At 46.1% G+C, this 20,353-nt stretch overlaps 1 long non-coding RNA gene across 1 annotated transcript; it reads left to right on the top strand.

Moving 5' to 3' along the window:
* The first annotated feature begins 17,489 nt into the window (after positions 1-17,489).
* On the top strand, positions 17,490-20,110 carry LOC140595879 (uncharacterized). The gene is made up of 4 exons (XR_011997822.1): positions 17,490-17,742; positions 18,381-18,508; positions 18,854-19,064; positions 19,467-20,110. It is a non-coding gene; the product is annotated as an uncharacterized lncRNA (long non-coding RNA).
* Positions 20,111-20,353: the final 243 nt, after the last annotated feature.

Genomic DNA, 20,353 nt, shown 5'->3' with positions numbered 1-20,353 from the left:
TTTACAAAGCAAACTTGTCTTTCTTCTAAAACATTAAAAATTATTAACTTACAGAGCAAAATATAAAATATTTAATTAATAAATATAAAAAATTTAAATAAAATGTATTTAAATAAAGCTGAATTTTATATTAAATTTTTTACTTTTTAGTTAAATCTTATTAAATATTGCTATAAAAATAAAACTTCATAATTCTAGGGTTTTGGTCTTTTTTTTAAAGATTTTATTTATTTATTCATGAGAGACATAGAGAGAGAGAGAGAGGCAGAGACACAGGCAGAGGGAGAAGCAGGCTCCATGCAGGGAGCCCGAAGCGGGCCTCGATCCCGAGACTCCATGATCAAGCCCTCGCCAAAGGTAGACGCCAAACCACTGAGCCACCCAGGGATCCCCAATTCTAGGGTTTTAATGTCAACTTTATAAGCAAGGCAAAGAATCTCTCCCACACTTTGGATATTTTACAACTACATGTACACAAATGTAAGAAAAATATGAATTTGTTAGTATGGCAAAAAGCCTGTGAGACACAGTGGTTTATCATTAGATGATGGTACGTCCCCATCATATCATACCTCCCTGTGTCCAGCTCCTTTGAAATACATTTTTGCCATGCCTCCTATCAAGAGGTAGAGTCTCTTCCCTGCAGCCCACCCATTGGATTTGGGTGTCCCTCAAGTCCTCATTTGGTCAATAGGATGAAACAGAAGTAACACTGTGCAGCTCCCAAGGCCAGGCCTTAAGCCTTATAGCTTTTGCGTCTGTCCTCGCGGACCATTTATGCCATTATATACAGAAGCCCATTCTAACCTAGAGGGCAGAAAGGCTATTTGGAGGAGAACTGAGGCATCCCAGCCAACAGCCAGCACAACTGCCAAACACTTGAATAAAGCCATCCTGGCCCGTACAGTCCCAGTAGAGTTGCTGGCCGACTGCAGCCACATAAAGTGACCCCCATGGAGAGCAGCAGAAAAATTGCCCAGCTGGCCCAGCCCAGAATTGTGAGCAAACTGTTGTTTTAAGCCACCGACTACGTTTCAGTGCAGAGTGTTACACAGCAACAGATAACTGACATTGATATGAGATGCAACTATAGCAAATATGAGCTAATCCCTGAATGCCTCTAGAATCACAGATGAGAACAAGAAAAGAAAAGAAAACAGACCCTTGGCACTGTTGAGAAGTAATATTTAGTTACACAAGGACCCACTGAATCCATGCTCTCCGAGAGGACAGTGTAAGGCACTGGAGGGTTTTGAGCTGAGGGAGCAAATTAATTTGTCTTTTATCTACACACATCAGCCAATGAAATTCTTTCTCCCTCCAAAGCAGTGACTATCTCTAAGGTCAGCAGGGGAACAACCTTCACAGCATTTGGACTCAGGAGTCTTTTGTCTCGAGAATTATAGGAGGAAATGTGGAGACTTTGGGTGCTAGTTACGAGCATTCGGGTTCAGGGCTGCAGGTCACACTGCCAGCTCAGCGCCGAATGCAGAATGCCATGGAAGAAAAGCTCCCTTGTGACCTTCAATACCTTAAATTTTTTGCATTTGTGACATGCAGGCCCTCTAAAGTGTGGAGGCTCAGGATGGAGGCCGCCTTGACTGATCTAAAGGCAATATTACCCCAGCCCCAGTTTAAGAAAAGGGTTGAGGCCTTGTTTCAGGATTTGCCTGAGAACAGAGACTCAGGAAAATTGGTAATGGCTATTAAAATGTTAAGTATGTCAATCTCTTCATACACCAACCCAGCGTTACAGAAAATATCTTATAGAAATAAAAGGATCAATGTCTTAGAGTAGCTTTGCAAAAATGTTTAGCACAAGCATTGCTTAAATTAGGAAATGATTTAAATTTCATTAATAGGGGGATGGTTGGGATCCCTGGGTGGCGCAGCGGTTTGGCGCCTGCCTTTGGCCCAGGGCGCGATCCTGGAGACCCGGGATCGAATCCCACGTCGGGCTCCTGGTGCATGGAGCCTGCTTCTCCCTCTGCCTGTGTCTCTGCCTCTCTCTCTCTCTCTCTGTGTGACTATCATAAATAAATAAAAAATTAAAAAAAAAAAAGCAAATGGAAAAAAAAATAGGGGGATGGTTAAGTCAACTGTGGTCCATCCACATTAGCATAGATGTTATGCAACTGTTGGAAAGGTTGTTGTATCTTGACGTATCTGACTCGGACTTGTACCTGACTTAGTGAGATTCATGCATTCTTTCATTCATTGAGCATTTACTGAGCATCCGCTACGAACCTGGCACGGCTCTAAGTACTAGGGATACAGGCATTGTTGTTCATGGAATTCACCTTTAGTGGAGAAAGACTGACTATAGGCCAGCAAATAAATCTGTAGTACATTAGGTGGGAGTGAGTACGTGCTGTGAAGAATAATGAACGTGGGTTAGGATGTAGTCTGGAAGGAAGGGAGGGAAAGACCTTTGTGGCATTCGGGAGGGAGGGTGGTCTAGACAGGAACAGCAAGTGCAAAAGTCATGAGCTGGGAGTATGGTTGATGAGATCTAGGAACTTCAAGGATGCCTGGATGCCGGGGGACAGGGGCTGGAAGTGAGGTCAAGAGGAGAGCTGTGGAGTTGGTGTGTGAATGTGTGTGTGTGTGCGTGTGTGTGTGTGTGTGTGTGTGGTAGGTAGGGCCTCATAGCCCCTGGCAGGGACTCTGGTTTTACTGTGTGTAGGATGGGAAGCCACTGGAGGGTTCTGAGCTGAGAAACACCATCACCTGACTTAGATTTTTAGAGAATCCCCCTGGCTGCTGTGACAACTGACTCAGGAGGGTAGAGGAGGGCCGAGAAGAGTGAAGAGGCTGTTGCCATGACAGAGGAGAGCTTACCCCATGGTGGAAGCAGCAAGTGGATAGGTTTTGAAGGGAGGCCTGCAGAATTGTCCTAATGGAATTGGATGTGGGGGTGTGAGCAAGAAGCCAGGTGGCCATTAAGTACTGCTAATGAGAAAAGCAAGTGTCAGAGCAACGTGAGCATAGCATGATCCTATTTTTGTTCAAATAGACAACAAATAAGGTCCGTCTCCTCCCTGCGGTGGATCTTTGTGTAGCGGTTATCCGAGTGTATTAGTTGGCTAGGGCTGCCATCACAAAATGCCCAGCCCAGGCGGCTGACGTCACGGAAATGTGTTTTCTCATAGTTCTGGGGGCCAGAAACCCAAGGTGACAATGCCAACAATGTAGTTTCTGGTGAGACCTCTCTGCCTGGCTTGCAGACCTCTATCTCCTCGCTGTGTTCTCACAAGGCCCCACCCTTATGACCTCACCTAACCCTTACTACCTCTTTATAGGCCTTACCTCCAAATATAGGCGATGGGGGTGGCGCTGGGCCTCTAACATTTGAATTTGGTTTCCAGGCTGGGTGGGGGTGGGGGGTGCGTTGGTGGGGGGCACAATTCAGTCCGTAATGTATAGAGTGTACACACACACACACACACACACACACAGTATATAGAGAGTATAGAAAAAGTCCTGAAAGGTGACCCGCAAGCAGTTAGCACTGGTCACCTGAAGGGCTCTGGGCCAGATGAGGATGTTTATTGTTTTCCTTCGAATAGCCTCATTGGTTACAGTAAGTGCACGTCAATTTAAGAACTGTCGACAAGGCATTTAATATAGAAAAATCTCTAAAAGAGAGGAGAGAGCCGCTGTGGCCCGGAATTCACTCCTGCACGTAGTTGTCAGGTCATCCCTGAGCCTCTGGCTTGGAGCTACCGTCCTAGCGTCTGGTTCGCCCGTGGCCTCGGTGAGGAAGTCGGGATGCTGGGAGCTCAGCATGGGGCAAAGGGGCTAAGGGGCCATGGAGAAAGGAAATGGGCACGACCCCCCTTCCGGAATCAGGCATGGGGTGTCCATGACAGGACCCTCCCTCCAGCCCTGGCAAGCAACATGGCAGGGAGAGAGGTCTGAGATGGAAGTGACTGGAAGGAGCTCTTAGTGACCTCCAGCCAGTGAGGCCGACGGAAGCCTTGGGGGGTCCCGCCACCCGTTCTCAGGGCTGGGCTGCAGCTGGTCTCCCCTGGCACCTGGACGCAGGACCCCCTGGGTCCTCTCAAGCTCTGGTATCAGAGTTTCCCTCGTCGCCCGTTAGAAAGGGGAGGGCCCGTGTCTTCCCCTTGTCTAGACCCTTCCCCGTGCCATGGCGGGGTGGGGGGTGCTGGAGTCACCCGCAGGCTGCCACAACAGGGGTGCGGGTCCCAACTCCACACTTGAGCGAGCGGCTTGACCTCACTGCCCCCCTTTTAGCGTGGACGAGAGTGTCTACCTGACAGAGGTGTGGGGCGCTCAGGGCAAGAACGGAGGTCAAGTGCCTGCCTCTTCCCCTGTGGCGGGGCCTGCGCCGTGGCGGGGCACTGACACCCCCGGGCCCTCCGGAGCCCTCGGGACCAGGTCCAGGTTCCTGCTGAGGAGAACGCGGGGACAGAGAAGAAAGGGGACCCGCCCCGGAGCGCGCTGGGCCGCCGGGCCCTGGCGCCGCACCTCGGGGGCTGCTGACAGCACCTCGATTTCATTTGCGTGAGGTGGTCTTGAGAGGCCCGGGCCCGGGGGAGCACGGGCTAGTGGTGACCCTCTCGGCTGCCCCGGCCCGGAAAACACGCGGAAAGGATCTGGGAACAGGGACACCTCCGAGTCACCATTTAGTAGACAAGCCACAGGCGCTGTTCGGCCGCGCTCTCGCTCTCTCTCTCTCTCTCTCTCTCTCTCTCTCGGCCTTTGTTTGGGGCTAATTCACGTCACCCGCTGATTCCATCAGGTGGGGCTCCTGTTACTGGGGCTCTGCTGACGACAGCCTCCCGCCTCAGTCAGGGCCGCTTCGCCAGGGCCGCAGACAGGCTGAGCAGAGAAGAGAGTGTGGAAATGGCTCCACCGCCCAGGAAGCCGAGAGAGCCTCAAAGCCAGGCCAGCCCCAGTGTTCTCAGGGCACGTCCTCGTTCTTCAGATTCTCATGAACCAAATTTCCAGGTTAGGCCTCAAGTCCTCGTGCTGGCGGCTCGGTCAAGTGGCCACGCCCTGGGGCTGGCAGCGCACCCCGGTGCCACCAGCCTGACCGAGGCCTCGTGGCCAGAGACGACGCTCCCAGAAGAGGACTGAGCTAGACGGAGTGACCCACCTTTGTCCGCGGCGGAGAGACATCACAAGAAGTGTGGCTTTTAGGGCTGAAACCAGGGAAGTTGCTGGCAAACCCAGGTGCGGCCGTCACCAGCGTAACCCAGAGCCACATGGGTCTCGCTTCCCTCTCCCCTTAACCCTGAGAACACGTTTCCTCCTGCGCAGTCGGGATGTGTCAAAATCAGCAGCGCCCCGCAAGGGCTGGGGGCCAGGATGGTGGCTGAGCTCCCGGGGAGGGCATGCGCGCTTGCCCGTCACTTCCGGGACGCCAGCCACCTAGATCACCTGCCGTGCGTCTTCTGTGTGACATCTTCAGACCACACTGACAGGACACGCAGACCTCTCTGAATGGGTGGTCCGACTTGTCAGGAGAGAACTGTTTTCCTCACTCCACATGGTGCCAAGACTAAGCCATGCGCGCTTCCAGCCAGTCTCTTCGGGAAGGCTTCTGGGTCCCGGGGTCCCAGCTTTTATGTGGAGCCTCCCTCCTCAGCACTTGGCCTCGTGCTCGGTGGTGCATAAGGTAATGTGCGGCCGATGGCGTCTCAGATTGGATGAAACACAAGTCATCAAGCCCCAGCAGCCCACACAGGGGCAGAGGGGCCCTGCTGGTGCTCGAAGGAGGCACAGTGCCCGATGCACCAGGCACTCAGGACTGGATCCAGGGAAAAGAGCAACAGGCCCCCCCATCTAGGCCTCTTGGCCAGCATGAGCCTCTGAGCTCAGGGGCTGTGCAGCCCCACAGCCCATCGAGAAACCTTTTCTTTGCCAGTTTCTCCAGACAGGCCAGTGTTTAGAAACCTTGACAGTTTTCCCTACAAACAGCCCGGATGGTTGAAGGTTGATAAGCCCTCCTAACAACTGCCCTATACAGAAAAGCCAAGGAAGCACAACGGTCAAGGAGAGAAAGAGGGAGGAGCAGTGTTTGAACTTGGAAACCAGCGTCCGTGCTGCTTTCTCCCACCCGATTCTCCTTCAGTTGCCTGCTTGGCATTTTCTGGATAGATGATGCCTGGCTCCTTTCATCTGTCGATAGCCCCGAGGGAAATCCTCAGCCCAGAGCTCCTTGTCCTCAGGGCTAGATCATCCCCCCTCATGGCTTTCTAGGTCCATAGTTTGTCATTCCTGGTTATCACCTCCCAACTCCCTGGGCGAAGGTCCTTCCTGGCCCGAGGCAGGGGCTGAACCCTCCTGTTGTACACAGAGGCATCCTTCGGCCTGAAGGCCAGCCACAGTGAAGACCAAAGCAGGTACTAGGGCCTCACACAGTGAGGGGGGCAGGTGCACCTGAGGTGAGGGAGGGACCAGGGCAGGGATGTCCACTGTAGGCTGACAAAGTAGAAGTAAGCATATGTGAAAAAGGGCTTATATTTTCTTTTATTATTATTATTATTTATTCATGAGAGATACAGAGAGCAAGAGAGAGGCAGAGAGAGAGGCAGAGACACAGGCAGAGGGAGAAGCAGGCTCCATGCAGGGAGCCTGACTTGGGACTCGATCCCAAGTCTCCAGGATCATGCCCTGGGCTGAAGGTGGCATTAAACTGCTGAGCCACCTGGGCTGCCCGGGCTTATATTTTCTTTTTTTTTTTTTTTTTAATCTTTATTTATGATAGTCACAGAGAGAGAGAGAGAGAGAGGCAGAGACACAGGCAGAGGGAGAAGCAGGCTCCATGCACCGGGAGCCTGATGTGGGATTCGATCCCGGGTCTCCAGGATCGCGCCCTGGGCCAAAGGCAGGCGCCAAACCGCTGCGCCACCCAGGGATCCCTATATTTTCTAGTTTAACCTAAACCACATCATGAGTGAAAGTTATTAAAAAAAAAAAAAAAAGACATAGGCCCAGAGTGGAGCCACTTGTGCTAAGCCCACATCACCAAACCAAGACTTGATACCTAACCTAACTGCAGTTTTGCAGGAATATAATCTTAACTGGTCAGTCTGGAATTTCCTGGTCAGCACAAGTAAGGCAGTCTGCCTAATGAACCCTTTCTGTCCCCCAAAAGAAGGTCACCTAGCCCCAAATAATCCCCCCTTTTTTTTTTCATTTATGACTTACTTGTCCCACCCCCCTCTCTGCCTTCAGAAACCTTTCCTTTTCTCTAGCTCTTTGGGACTCCTTTCTATTTGCTAGATGGGACGCTGTCTGATTCATGAGTCATTGAATAAAACCAATTACACCTTCAAATGTACTCAGTTGGATTGTTGTTATTTAATAAGGGTATAAAATGAAACTGGGAGTCTGGTCTGGGTGAAAAGGACACTGGGTTGACATCCAAAGATCTGCATCCAAACTCTGCTGTCTGGCTGTGTGACTTTGGACGGACTGCTTCAACAGATCTCAGTTTCCCCATCTATAAAAAGGGAGTTATTATCGCAATGTTAGCATTGCAGGAGGTGTGAATGGAATAATGTGTGCTTTAAAACCCTCATTGTAGGCATTAAAGCATTACACAAATACTTCCCCTAGGCCTGGGAGGGAAGAGAGGGAGGTACTATGTTTTGCGTAATGTTTTTCAAAGAGCAGGTTGTGAGCCATCAGCAGATTGTGAAAAAAATTTAGTGAGCCCTGATCAACATTTTAAAAAATGAATATAATAGAAAATATCAACCTATAACCCAAGTACTAAGGGTAGGTATTTTGTCTTTGACTAAGTTGTACGTGTGCGTGTATGTGTGTGTGTTAGGACGTGTGTGGTGCTGTACAAGACAGTTTTTACATCACCACGCACGTACGAACACTTTATTTTCTGTGGTAAATAAAGAAACTAGAAATAAAGGGAGCTGTTTTTGCCTTGCTGTATTTTTTAACTGCAGCATTTTCACATTCCAAGAGTGGGAGAAGAATTCATCTAGGCAAAGAATTTATGTTTTGTTTGGGAAAACAGTCTAACGGGCTCTTTGGTTATGCAAAGGTAGGAGGCCAGGTTGAGGCAGCCAAACTCCACGATAAAGTCAATATTCTGTTTCCTTTGGTGGTCCTAGAAGAGGCAATGGGGGGCCTAAGGTTTCAGAGGTAAGGGGGTTTGGGCAGGGCCCGAGGAGGGAGACGTTGAGTAAAGGCCTCCTGTGACACTGTGATGGAGCACTGGGGCTGCCTGTATTGTGCTCAGTGAGGTCTCCTTGCCTGCATGTTAAGCCCTTACCAGGTCTTCAAACCTTGACTGGAATTGATTAGGCATCTTAGCCTAGTTCTCTCCAGACAGCACTGCTTCAGGAATGATGGGCAGGTCCCTGTCCGGGACCAAAGTGTGGGCATTGCGTAGAACCCATGTTCGGGGAACTGGAAAGATCCAGAAGTCAGGAGCAGTATGGAGTGAGAGGAGACAAACCAGGACGGTGAACACACATCCAGGAATTCTTGGTAATATTTGAGAGGGAATCCCTCTGGCCTGAGTATTTTTCTCTAATATTTAAGTAAAGGATAATGCTGGAAGCTTAGAAAATATGGGGGCGCCAACCAAGTTAAGGACTAAGAGGCTCAGCCACAGTTGAAAATTAGAAAGGCACTAACCTGTAGCTTCAAGCAAGGCTCAGCGGGACTATGACCAGAGCCATTATTACCACCACCTCCTATCACAGCACTTTGGTTCATGACCCTGGTAGGAAGGATAATGACTCTCCAAAAATATCCGCATCCTAATACCCAGAACCTGTGATATGTTAGGGTACATGGCAAAAGGGAATTAAGGATACTGGTATAACTAAAGTTGCTAAATAGCTGAACTTAAAATAGGGAGATCTTGTGTGCCTAAATGCCATCATTAGAGTCCTTAAATCTGGGACCAGGAAGAAGAATGAGTCTCAAAGTGATACAATGAGAAAAAAAACTTGATTAGCCACTGCTAGCTTTGAGGATGGAAGGTGGCCATGAGCCAAGGAATGAGGGCAGCCTCTAGAAGCTTCAGTAGACCAGCCTCCAGTCCAGTGAGGTTCTGACCTCCAGAATTGTTAGGTAATCAGTTTTTGTTAAGACTTCAGTTTTAAGAGAAGTTTTAGGTTCACAGCAAAATTAATGGGAAAGAATAGAGACTTCCCACATACCCCTGCCCATTACCAGCATTGCCCACCGGGGTAATTCTCTCACATTAGAATTCTCTCTTGGTGTTGTACATTCTACAGATTTTGACAAACGTATCATGACATATACCCGTCATTATAGTACCATAGAGACTATTTTCACCGCCCTAAAAATCAACCGTGCCCCTCCTGTTCACCACCTTCCCAACCCTTGGCAACCACTGATCTTTTTACTGCCCCCCCAGTTTTGCCTTTTCTACAGCATCTTATAGTCAGAATTATATAGTACGTAGCCTTTCCTGACAACTTCATTTCATAATATGTATTTAAGTCTCTTCCATGTCTCTTCTCGGCTTGCTAGCTCATTTCTTTTTAGTGCTGACTAACATTCCATTGACTGGATGTACCACAGTTTATCGATCCATTCACCTACTAAAAGGCATTGTGGTTGCTTCCAACTTTTGACAATTATGAGTAAAGCTGCTATAAACATCCACGTGCTGGTTTTTGTGCAGACGTAAATTTTCAGCTCATTTAGGTAAACACCGAGGAAGACCACTGCTCGATCATAGGGTAAGAATACATTTCGTTTCGTAAGAAAGGCCAAACTTTCTTTCCAAGTGGCTGTGCCATTCTGCATTCCCACCTGCAATGAAGAAGGGTTCCTGTAGCTCCACATCCTCGCCAGCATTTAGTATTGCTGTGTTCTGGCTTTTGGTCATTCTAATAGGTGTGTGGTGATAGCACATTGTTTATCTTATTGTTGTTTAAATTAATTTGTGTTGTTTTAAGTCACTAGACTTGTGGTTCTTTGTTATGGCAGCAATAGAAAACAAATACAATGACATCATGCAAGGAAATGACAAGGAACCAAGGGACAGGAGGCATGACCAGGAGCTACCACCAGCTCACTGTGTTTCCTGGGATGAATTACCTGATTCTTTTGGGTTTTAGACACCTTGAGACTAAACTAGGCATGGTAATTCTTCCCCTAAGCTATAGCAGGAAGCAATGAGTCAATTTGGAATATAATGGCTACACTAACAACACCGGAAGCTCCCAGTGAGGAAAGCTGGAATGGCCTAGGGGGTGGTTTTGCGGTTCCATCAGTATTGGTGCTTTTTGTGAGTTCAGTCTCCTAGAGATGCCATCAGCCCAAGTCATGACTCAGCCAATGATGACTCCTCAAGACCTCAGTCCTGCCTAGAGGAGCAAGCAGGGGCAGGAGCTGACATTGCTGGGGAGCACAGGAAGGACGTGAGACAGGCATGGTGTGCACATGCACGAGGCTGGGCAACGCTTCCACCCAGACTTTCTTTCTAGAGTAGGAACTAGCCAAGGGTGAGGATTTGGCACAACTGCCCTTGAGTTCCCTGTAGACCACGCCCATGAAGATATTTAACTCCATAGGACTTAAGCCAGATAATCTCACAGGAAGCATCGTTTAATAATAATGACCTCCAGGTGTTCTCCACTCATGGTTGCTAATCCTTCCAAGAACCCCGCATTGGTATTCACCTTTGACACAGGTTCTAGAACTGGCATTAGGGCATGCAATTAGCAAAAGGTAGAGCCAGGGTATAAGCTCAGATCTGTCTGAGCACAAAGTAGCCTGCACCGTGTACACCCAGCTGGAAGGGAGCTTGAGGCCTGCCCCTCACTTTACAAATGAAGACAAGTGATCTGTCCGGGTTCACTCAGCTACTTAGAGCCGGGCAGGGTTAGGACTCAGTTTCTTGGCTCCCGGTCCATTATTCTTTCTAATAACCTCTGGGGTTCATAGACTTCTTGGGGAATCTGATATCAACAGTGTATCCTCTCTCTTCCCCAAATGAACATCTATACACATTTATTTTCCCTACAGTTTGGGGGTGAGTTTGTGAACCCCCCCTCTAGCTACAGACCCCAAGTTCAGAGCCCCTGCACTATACCCTCTGCCTCTCTCACGTGTAGGGCCACGAATAGAGTGGGAATTCAAGGGTGATTGTGTATTAACCAGGCTTGTAAAGGAGAGGGTTCATTCTCCCTACAAGTTATATACTCTGCTTCATCTTTCACCCACTTTTAATTTTTTTATAACAGCTTGAAGGAGAGCAGATTTTGTCACCTCAAAATACGTCTCTCTGGCATAAGGATTATTTTGAGCAAAAGGCAAACAAAACCCAGCAGATTCAGGGAAAGTTCTTTACTTCCCCCTCAACTGCCTAAATTTACATTGGAAAGTGGGCCTGAACCAGAAGGAGAGCTATTACCAGAGATACTTTTTCACCTAAGAAACTTATCTGCATGACAGGGCAACCTTGGGTTACAAACATCTCCTCTCACCTTCCTGTGAGTGGCCTTCCTTCCCATTGTGTCCCCAGACCCCTACCCTTTTCCTTAGCTCAGGATGCTATATAAACCTCAAGGACCTTGTTGTCCTTTGGTGTCATATTTTTGAGGACTTCCACGTGTGTGAAATTTGTTTTTCTCCTGTCAATCTGTCTTATAGCAATTTAAGTATTAGACCTGCCAAAGAAACCAGAAGGAAAGAAGGGAAAAAATTTCCACCCTTACAAGCTTTGTTGAGACATAATTCACATACTGTGTAACAAGCTCTTTTGTCATTCCTGCCTTTTCCACACTTCTGGAAAATGAGAACAATTCTACAACTCCATGCATCATGGGATTGCTAAGAAAAACTAGAAGCCAATTATATGTGGTAATTATTAGTGCTATTGCCAAATAGTCATTTCAGTTTTATCCCTTTCTAGACACATGTTAGATTATACTTCTTGGTGTTGGGAAGGAAAATTTTATTCTACTCTTCAAGATTCTTCTGGCTGCCCTAAGAATCAAATCGACATGAGCCACATTAACAGGAGAAAATCAAATTAATTATGTACATACAAGGAATCCATATAAACACATGAGAATCCAAAAACAGGTACCATTATGTAGATAGATACGCCAATCTGAGCTGAGGAAAAGGGGGTAGAGGTCTTAGGCTTCAAAGAGAAGGAAGAAAATTCACAGAAAGATGAAAAAGAGTAATATTTGGCACACACACACACACACACACACAAAGTTTGCCGGGCCATACAGAAACAGTGGGACACAGAGAAGAATTTTAACAGATTATGCTAATTTTCTCCCTGTCTACTACCCTTACTTCATATTACGCTGTGGTTATTACAGTGATAGCTCCCTTCCTGGAACAGGTCCTCTAGCTAAATTTCTTTAGGCACTCAGGGGGAGGGTCAGTTTCTTCCGAGTCTTTAGGGCCTTGATGATTCTCAGCTCAAAATAATTCACATGTCAAAGTGGCATATCTTAGGGTTATTTGTTCTGAAGTCCTACATTGGTGTCCTTGCGGTTGGGTGGAGCCACGTGACCATTTACAGCCAATGATTTTCTTTGGCTAATAAATTTTGAGCAGAAGTGATTCATGGCACTTTTGGGCCAAATGTTTAATTTCTGAGTGAGACCTACCATGACATGACCACTAGCAATGTTCTGAGTAGTGGCTGCTCCATTGCCCTGGGGTCTCAGAGTGAGGAGGCAAAAGGCATGGCAACAGAGTTCCTGATGCACCTGTAATGATAGAGAAATAAACCTTTGCTGTTTTAAGGTACCAGAATTTTTTCTTTTTCTTTTTTTTTCTTTTTTCTTTCTTTTCTTTTCTTTCTTTCTTTTTTTTTTTTTTTTTGCAGCAAAACCCAGCCTATCTTGACTTTGAGAAAATTTGTGGATGTCCCTTATTTCTTTTTAAGATTTTATTTATTTATTCATGAGAGTCACAGAGACAGAGACACAGGCAGAGGGAGAAGCAGGCTCCATGCAGGGAGCCTGACGTGGGACTTGATCCCGGGACCCTGGGACCACGCCCTGAGCCAAAGGCAGATGCTCAACCACTGAGCCACCCAGGTGTCCCTGTGGATGTGCTTTAAAAGCTACAGAACACTTATAAGGGATTGTCATTACCCCAATTGTACTCTTACTGCAGCTTTTCCTGACATTGCCAAAGTCTTCACATTGGAGCAATGTATATTCTGTCTAAATGGATAATTGCTCATCAATGTCCCAATGATCGACTGTAGGAACAGTCAAGGGGCTACATGCATGGTCCCCAGAGTACAACTAAAAGAGAGATTCCTTTTGGATTCCTTTGGGAGTAGCAGCACAACTGATTAGCTGCTAACGAAATATCTTGATGTGAAGAAAAATTGAGCCCCCAAAGAGTTTTGGATAGTTGTGCTACTCATTCCTGTTAACTTGGCAAAGCCACTCTGCATGCTGTCAGTAGCTTGGCCGAAGTTGAAAGAGGCCATCCTAGACACAGTATTTGATACGCCATACTACAGAACCAGAGTAGCCAAACACAACAAATAGAGCGATAAAGAAAAAGAGTTTGGGGGTCAGATAGACCTCTTAGGTTCAAATCTCAATTTTGCCACTTACTGGCAGCATAATCTTGGGCACATTACATAACCTGCAAGACCCCCCATTTCCTCACCGTCCACTCAACAGTGAACTCTGACTCACATTCTTCTACAGTTCCACATTGAACTTGGCTGCATATAATGACCAATGGGATGCAGCAAAAGTGATGCTAAGTCACAAGAAGGCTTGGTCTCTTGGAATACTAGCTCTGGAGAAGCCAGTGCTCGTAAGACATCCGACTGCCCTGCTACTATGATGCTGTGAGGAAGCCCGACAGAGAGAGACTGTGGAGATATAGATACTTAGCCAGCCTCCAGCTGTCCTGTCATCTCAGCTGAGGCATCAGATACATGAGTAAAGAAGCCACCCTAGATATCCAATCTCAAGGACTCCAGCCCTAGCCACCATCTGATTGCACCCACATGTGAAAGTCAAAGACGGAACCACCCAGCTGAGCATCCCAGCCCCAGAAGCCTAAGCATATAATTATAAATAGTTATTTTAATCCACCAATGTTTAAGGGATGATTGTTACACAGCAATAGATAACCACAACGTCATCTGTGAAACAGGAATAATAATAATACCAAGTTTACATGGTTGCGTGAGAATAGAGAAAATGCATAAAATGCCTAACTCAATGCTTTTGCACTTTACAGCAGCTATTTGTAATAAAAAGGATATGTCTGGGGGGCTCCTGAGTGGCTCAGCCGGTTCAGCGTCTGCCTTTGGCTCAGGTCATGATCTCAGGGTCCTGGGATCGAGTCCCACATGGGCTCCCTGCTGAGCGGAGAGTCTGCTTCTCCCTTTCTCTCTGCCCCTGCTCCTGCTCTTGCTCTCTTGCTCATGCGTGCTCTCTCTCAACTAAATAAATAAAATCTTTTTAAAAACTATGATATGTCTGTATAATTGCACCCAAATGGAGCAATTTTTATAATTGAAAAATACTGTCACCTACAGTGAGGACATTCTTGCAATACATACAGATGTGGCAAGGAAAGAAGGCAGGAACAGGGACACCTGGTTGAGCTCTAGAGCTACCGCAGGTCACAGCAGAGTAGAGAAACCATGGGACAGGACGCATTTGGAGCTGGAGGTCTGAGAACCTGGGAGAAGTCTCAGGCCCCAGGCCTGTGTTCCTTGCACATCAATGATAACAAGAGGAGACTAACACAAGCAAGAAAACCAAAGCAATACTTATTTCCCTGTATTTCCTGTGAGCTATAACCACTTAAGCTTAAAGTTAGTTCTCTGACTTAATGAAAAAAGCCCTTGTATTCAAACTGAATCTTCTGTTGCTGTGTAACCGAAAAACAGAAATGAGAAATAACTACAGTGGGGCTGAAGTGGCTCAAGTTCAAAAATGCAGGAAGGTCTCTCAGCCTGCAAAGGGCTGTTCCAGATAAGGTTCACACTTCCAAATGTCAAGGAGACTGCTCAAGAGCTCCCCAGTGTGATTGTTCAGGGCTAAAAGTCACACTTAATTATGCTCTGAGCTCGAGAAATTCCAGGAGTAGCAGTTGCTTCTCTCAGGAATTAGGCTTGAAAGAAAGAAAAAAATGCTTTGTCCCATCAGCCACCTTACTAACAATTTCAATGCTGTTTGGAGAAATGACGACAAAGGATGGGAAGAGAGGGGAGGAAAGGAAGGGCTAGGAGTTGGCACCCCAACCTGTGAGGGGGACTGGATGGCTTGATGGGGAGAGGAACTACCCCCTTGAATTCCTTCCAGGTCTTTTGCCCACCTCTCTCACCACTGCAGGTGCCCTTCCCTGCAATTCATGCTCTGCCCTGTTAATTCCTCACTAAAGCTCTTTTTTTTTTAATTTAAGATTTTATTTCTTTATTCACGAGAGACACACAGAGAGAGGCAGAGACATAGGCAGAGGGAGAAGCAGGCTCCCTGTGGGGCGCCTGACGCAGGACTCGAACCCAGGGCCCCGGGATCAGGTCCTGAGCTGAAGGCAGATGCTCAACCACTGAGCCACCCCGGCGCCCCACTAAAGCTCTTCTTCGGATAAAATGTAACAGGTAAACTTCTGCTGGGGGACAGTGATTCATTTAAAATAAAGACATTTTCAAGTCCTGGGAGATCTCTGAGCAGAGAACAAAGCCTCAAAGCAAAGAACTCATTTCTCATCTTGATTGAAAGGCCACTGAGCAGACAGGAGAAGAATGTTTGCAGAGATGGGCCTTCGGTGTCCCTGAAATGACGGGGTCCTGTCCTACCCACAGAGAGCTGCTCTTCTCCTCACTTACTCTCTGGAATCAGACAGTGCCTCGTTCCATTCCTGCACTTGAATTTGTTAATGAAATAGCCCACTTCTCCAGGATTTTGCTTTTCTTTTTCCTGCTAAATCTGATTATTAAGGAGTGTTTTTAAATCTCCATCATAAAAAAAAATAAAAAAATAAATCTCCATCATAAACGTAAATACAAACTTAAGTGATAAATTGCTAGTTGCTGTCATTATTCATTTAGATTAAGGTATATGAACGTATATTCTATATTAGCCTGATTTTTTCCCATTACTGTTTCCTTGTTCTTCATATTCCCCTATCCTGAGATTTTTGCTTTGATTCATTTGTTGCTTGGAGAGAAGCTCTTCTTTTGAATACATTCCTTAAATGGGGTGTGTGGGTGCTATACTCTCTTCTCTACATCATATCCACAAATAACTTTCACCCTGAGGGGTGAGACTTGTCAGGTGGGGTTGTAAGAATTCCTAGGCCAAGGTCATTTTCTTTCATTTGTCGTTAGATGCTATTCAGTCTTCTAGCTTCCAGTGTTGTAAATGAAAAGCCCAATGAACAGTCTGAGGCTCCTTTACAAGTTATTTGTTCTTTATTGCTTATTATTTATAAGCTTCTGGACAATTATTCCAGAGAATAAATTCTCTTAATCCTGGGAGTTGAGGAGTTTTTACAGGATGTTACTAGATGTGTGTCCTTTTTGCTCAATCTCAGCCTGGAACTCAGTGAGCCCTTGGAAAATTCAAGTCTTTCTTAACGTCAGAGGCATTTTCTTGTATCATTTATCGTCTCCAGCAATTCCTTTTCTCCCTTATGAGCTCCTATTTCTCAGATTAGGTGTCCTAGATCTTATCACGGCAAAATAGGATGGCCATTCCGAAGCAAAAAATGTGGGGCAACCGGGTGGCTCAGACGGTTGAGTGTCTGACTCTTGATCTCAGATTGGGTCTTGATCTCAAGGTCAAGAGTTCAAGCCCTACACTGGGCTCCATGCTGGGCATGGAAACTGCTTTAAAAAAAAAAAAAAAGGCAGAAAACGCAGTTAACAAGAGTACTTAACAGCACAGTCACGGAAACCAGAAAGCCTGGGAGTGGATACCAGCTCTGCCTCAGCCGTGGGATCGTGGGATCCTACCTTAACTTTCCTGGGCCTCAGTTTCTTCAACTGTAATATGGGTTGAAGAACAATTGTACTTAATGCCTAGGTTTCGGTAACAAAGTACGTTAATATACGTAAGTTTTGATAAAAATACAATTACTGTTTTCCCTCATCTCTTTGTAGTCCGATGCTGTGGGTTGAGATATCCTTCCACTTGATATCCAGGCCATTAATTCATTTTTCCATTTTGCCCTTATGCTATTTTTACAATGAGCAATCGCTACTTGATAAAAATGACTAGAATGCTAAATTTTGAAGCATTTCCTTTAAATAGTTGTTTTAAACGACAGTGTGATGATTCCTGAGAGACCCTTTCCTAGACTCACCGGAGGAAACAGCATGGTCAGGGGCACCAGGGGATACTGTCTGGAAGGTTCAGGCAACAAATGAAAAGAGCTCTGCTGTTCGGACACAGTTTTGCTTCAGTCCTGGCCTTCGGGTCAGGTGGCAGGAAGGCCATTCTCTAGATACTTCCTTTCAGAGCCACCACTTCCCCCCAGCTGCAGAAGGCCAGGATGTAGCCCCATGCCTCTGTTTCCATTCTGCCTTGGTGGGAAAGGGCCAGGTGCCAGCTGAGGGGGGTAGGAGGCCATCCCCTGCTGAGATGACACGCTATCCCAGCTTTCCCTCTGGAACCACAGAGATCTTAGTGAAAAATAAACAGCATGGTGTAAGAACACCAGACCGGGAGTCAGAAGTCTTGCTTTCAGCCACCAGGTCCATGACCGTAGACAAGCCACTGTGCCTCTCTGAGCCTCAGGAAAATAAAGGTAACAATAGTAACCACCTCACAGGGTTGTTGCTTTTTTTCTTTTCTTTTTTTAAGGAGGACCCGATGTGATGATGTTATACAGAGCATTTTGCAAACTGTAAAGAACCATCATTATTCATCTTGGTAAGCACGTTAGGCCTGTCAGTGGCACGGGATGGGGGAAAAACAGGGCCCCATACTCAATGGCAAATCTCATATTATGGGGAAATATTTGGAGAAAATAACAATACCTCTCTGTTTTCTTGTCTCTTAACCACCACACCCCCCGGGCCCTTCTGTGGAATCTCAGCGTGTGGGTGTGGCTGCAGGTGCAAGCCCTGTAATCACAGCACTGAGGGGGCCTCCTTCCTGTTACCTTCTGCCCCGGCCCAGTGGGGCATGTGTGTGTGGGAAAGCCTTACTATGTAAGATCAGGGCAAAGGATTAAGTAACTGGCAAGGGTTTCTCTGCTGGCCCATGACTAACCCTTTAATTGAAAAGGAGGAGCCCCTGAATGACAACGCCTGGGACATCTTCTCTACCATTGTGTTCAATCTAGAAGCTACCTGGGTGATCTCTCTGGAAGGGGAGGAAACTCCTCCATCACACAGGTGTGCTCCAGTCCTCAGGCCACAGAAACACACCCTCTCTCTGCAGCTCCTCAACCAGATGGCAACTCCCAGATGTCAAGGCCCAAGACCCAGAGGAAGCATGCCTGGGTTATCCCTTCCAGGGAGCTGTTTAGGGGAGGACTGAGTCAGGGATGGAGTTGGCACCACTGCCCGGTGGGTGATGGAACACATCTTTCCCTTTGATTTACTTTTCTTTGCATCAAAGAACCTGACCACTGGCCATTGTTATTATCTTGGGGTTTTTTGTTTGTTTGTTTTTTAAAGCATGGCTTTATGATTATTTCAAAATTATATGTATATAAGCATCTGTGAACATATCTCTCAACCTAAGATCTAATATATTAATAACTTAATATTAATATACTACTAATATAAATATAAATATTAATATATTAATAACTTGTGTTTCTCTCCATCCCTTTACTTTCATTTTGTATTTATAATTTCCTTGCTTTTTATTTATTTATTTATTTTAAAGATTTTATTTATTCATGACAGACAGAGAGAAAGGCAGAGACACAGGCAGAGGGAGAAGCAGGCTCCATGCAGGGAGCCCAACGTGGGACTCGATCCCGGGACTCCAGGATCATGCCCGGGGCTGAAGGCGGCGCTAAACCACTGGGCCACCGGGGCTGCCCAATTTCCTTCCTTTTTAAAAGTAGTTTAATGCTATGCTTAATTGCTGTTTAATCAATTACATTTAATGAAGGTAATGCTTAATTAATATTTAGTTTTAGCTGTTTTTAAACTTTATAGAAAAGGTATTAGTTATATATCTTTTATATCACTCAGCATATTTAACCAAACTATATTGTCAGAACCGTTGCGTGCATTGGTAGTTCATTGTTTTCACTGTAAAATATCCCACTGTGAGAATATAGGAGTTTATCCATTTACCTCTCAGTGGGCAATTTGGATATTTCTGGGTTCATTTATGTTTGTTGATTTTTGGTATTACGTGTGGCACTGCTAAGAATAATCTTGTATGTGTATCCTGAGAATGTGACTCTTTTACAATATAGTTAGTATGGCCAAATTTATCAATCTTTTCTCTTTGGGGCTGGTGCTTTTTTATACTTTATTAAAGAAATGTTTCTTTTTTCCTTTAAAGATTTTAAGTAATCTCTACATCCAAGGTGGGGCTCAAATTCAACCCCAAGATGAAGAGTCGCACGCTCCACTGACTGAGCCAGCCAGGCACTCCAAGAAACTGTCCTTTCTTTCGTGCAAGAAAGATAGCCATCTATCTTTTCTACCAAGATAAACATACAAAGACATGGTTTGACACCATCCTTAATCCTTTCAGAGTAGATCTCGTGTGTGGTGTTACATGGAGATCCGGTTTCATTTTTATCCATATGTATGTTTTTCTAGTTCCAGTTATTGAATTGTTCCTCTTTTCCCCGCTAATATGACATGGCTCTTCAAATTGTATTTCACACCGATTCTTCATAGGAGAACAACATTTTTCACTCGTAGTCTTAATAGAATATTATGTTGGCATATTACCTGTAAAACATTATGTCAATATATTACCTTTTTAAAAAACTGTTGAAAAAAAAAACTGTTGAAAAGTTATCACTTCTGTAGGGTGTCTAGGTAGCTCAGCCGGTTAAGCATCTGCCTTCTGCTCCAATCATGATCTCAGGGTCTCAGGATAGAGCCCCACATCTGGCTCCCTGCTCAGTGGGGAGCCTGCTTCTGCCTCTGCCTCTGCCGCTCCCTCTACTGCTCCCCGTTTGTGCTCTCTCACTCTTGCTCTCTTTCAAATCACAAATAAATAAAATCTTAAAAAGAAAAGTTATCACTTCCATTAAATGGATTCCTCACTGGCTATGCTTCTGGTGTTTATCCTCCTCAGCTTTCTTCACAGCATCAGGCAAGCGCCTGATTGGTCCACCAAAGGCTGGAGCCAGGGAGAGGCTCTGCTATTGGAGAGCAGAGGACTCCCTGGGCTCATCTGGACTAACTTCAAACACCTGGGAGGAACCTGTTCTG

The sequence above is a fragment of the Vulpes vulpes genome, chromosome 16 (assembly GCF_048418805.1).
Source record: "Vulpes vulpes isolate BD-2025 chromosome 16, VulVul3, whole genome shotgun sequence".
In the NCBI taxonomy this organism is placed as follows: domain Eukaryota; kingdom Metazoa; phylum Chordata; class Mammalia; order Carnivora; family Canidae; genus Vulpes; species Vulpes vulpes.
This window is presented reverse-complemented; position numbering and strand designations above follow the sequence as displayed.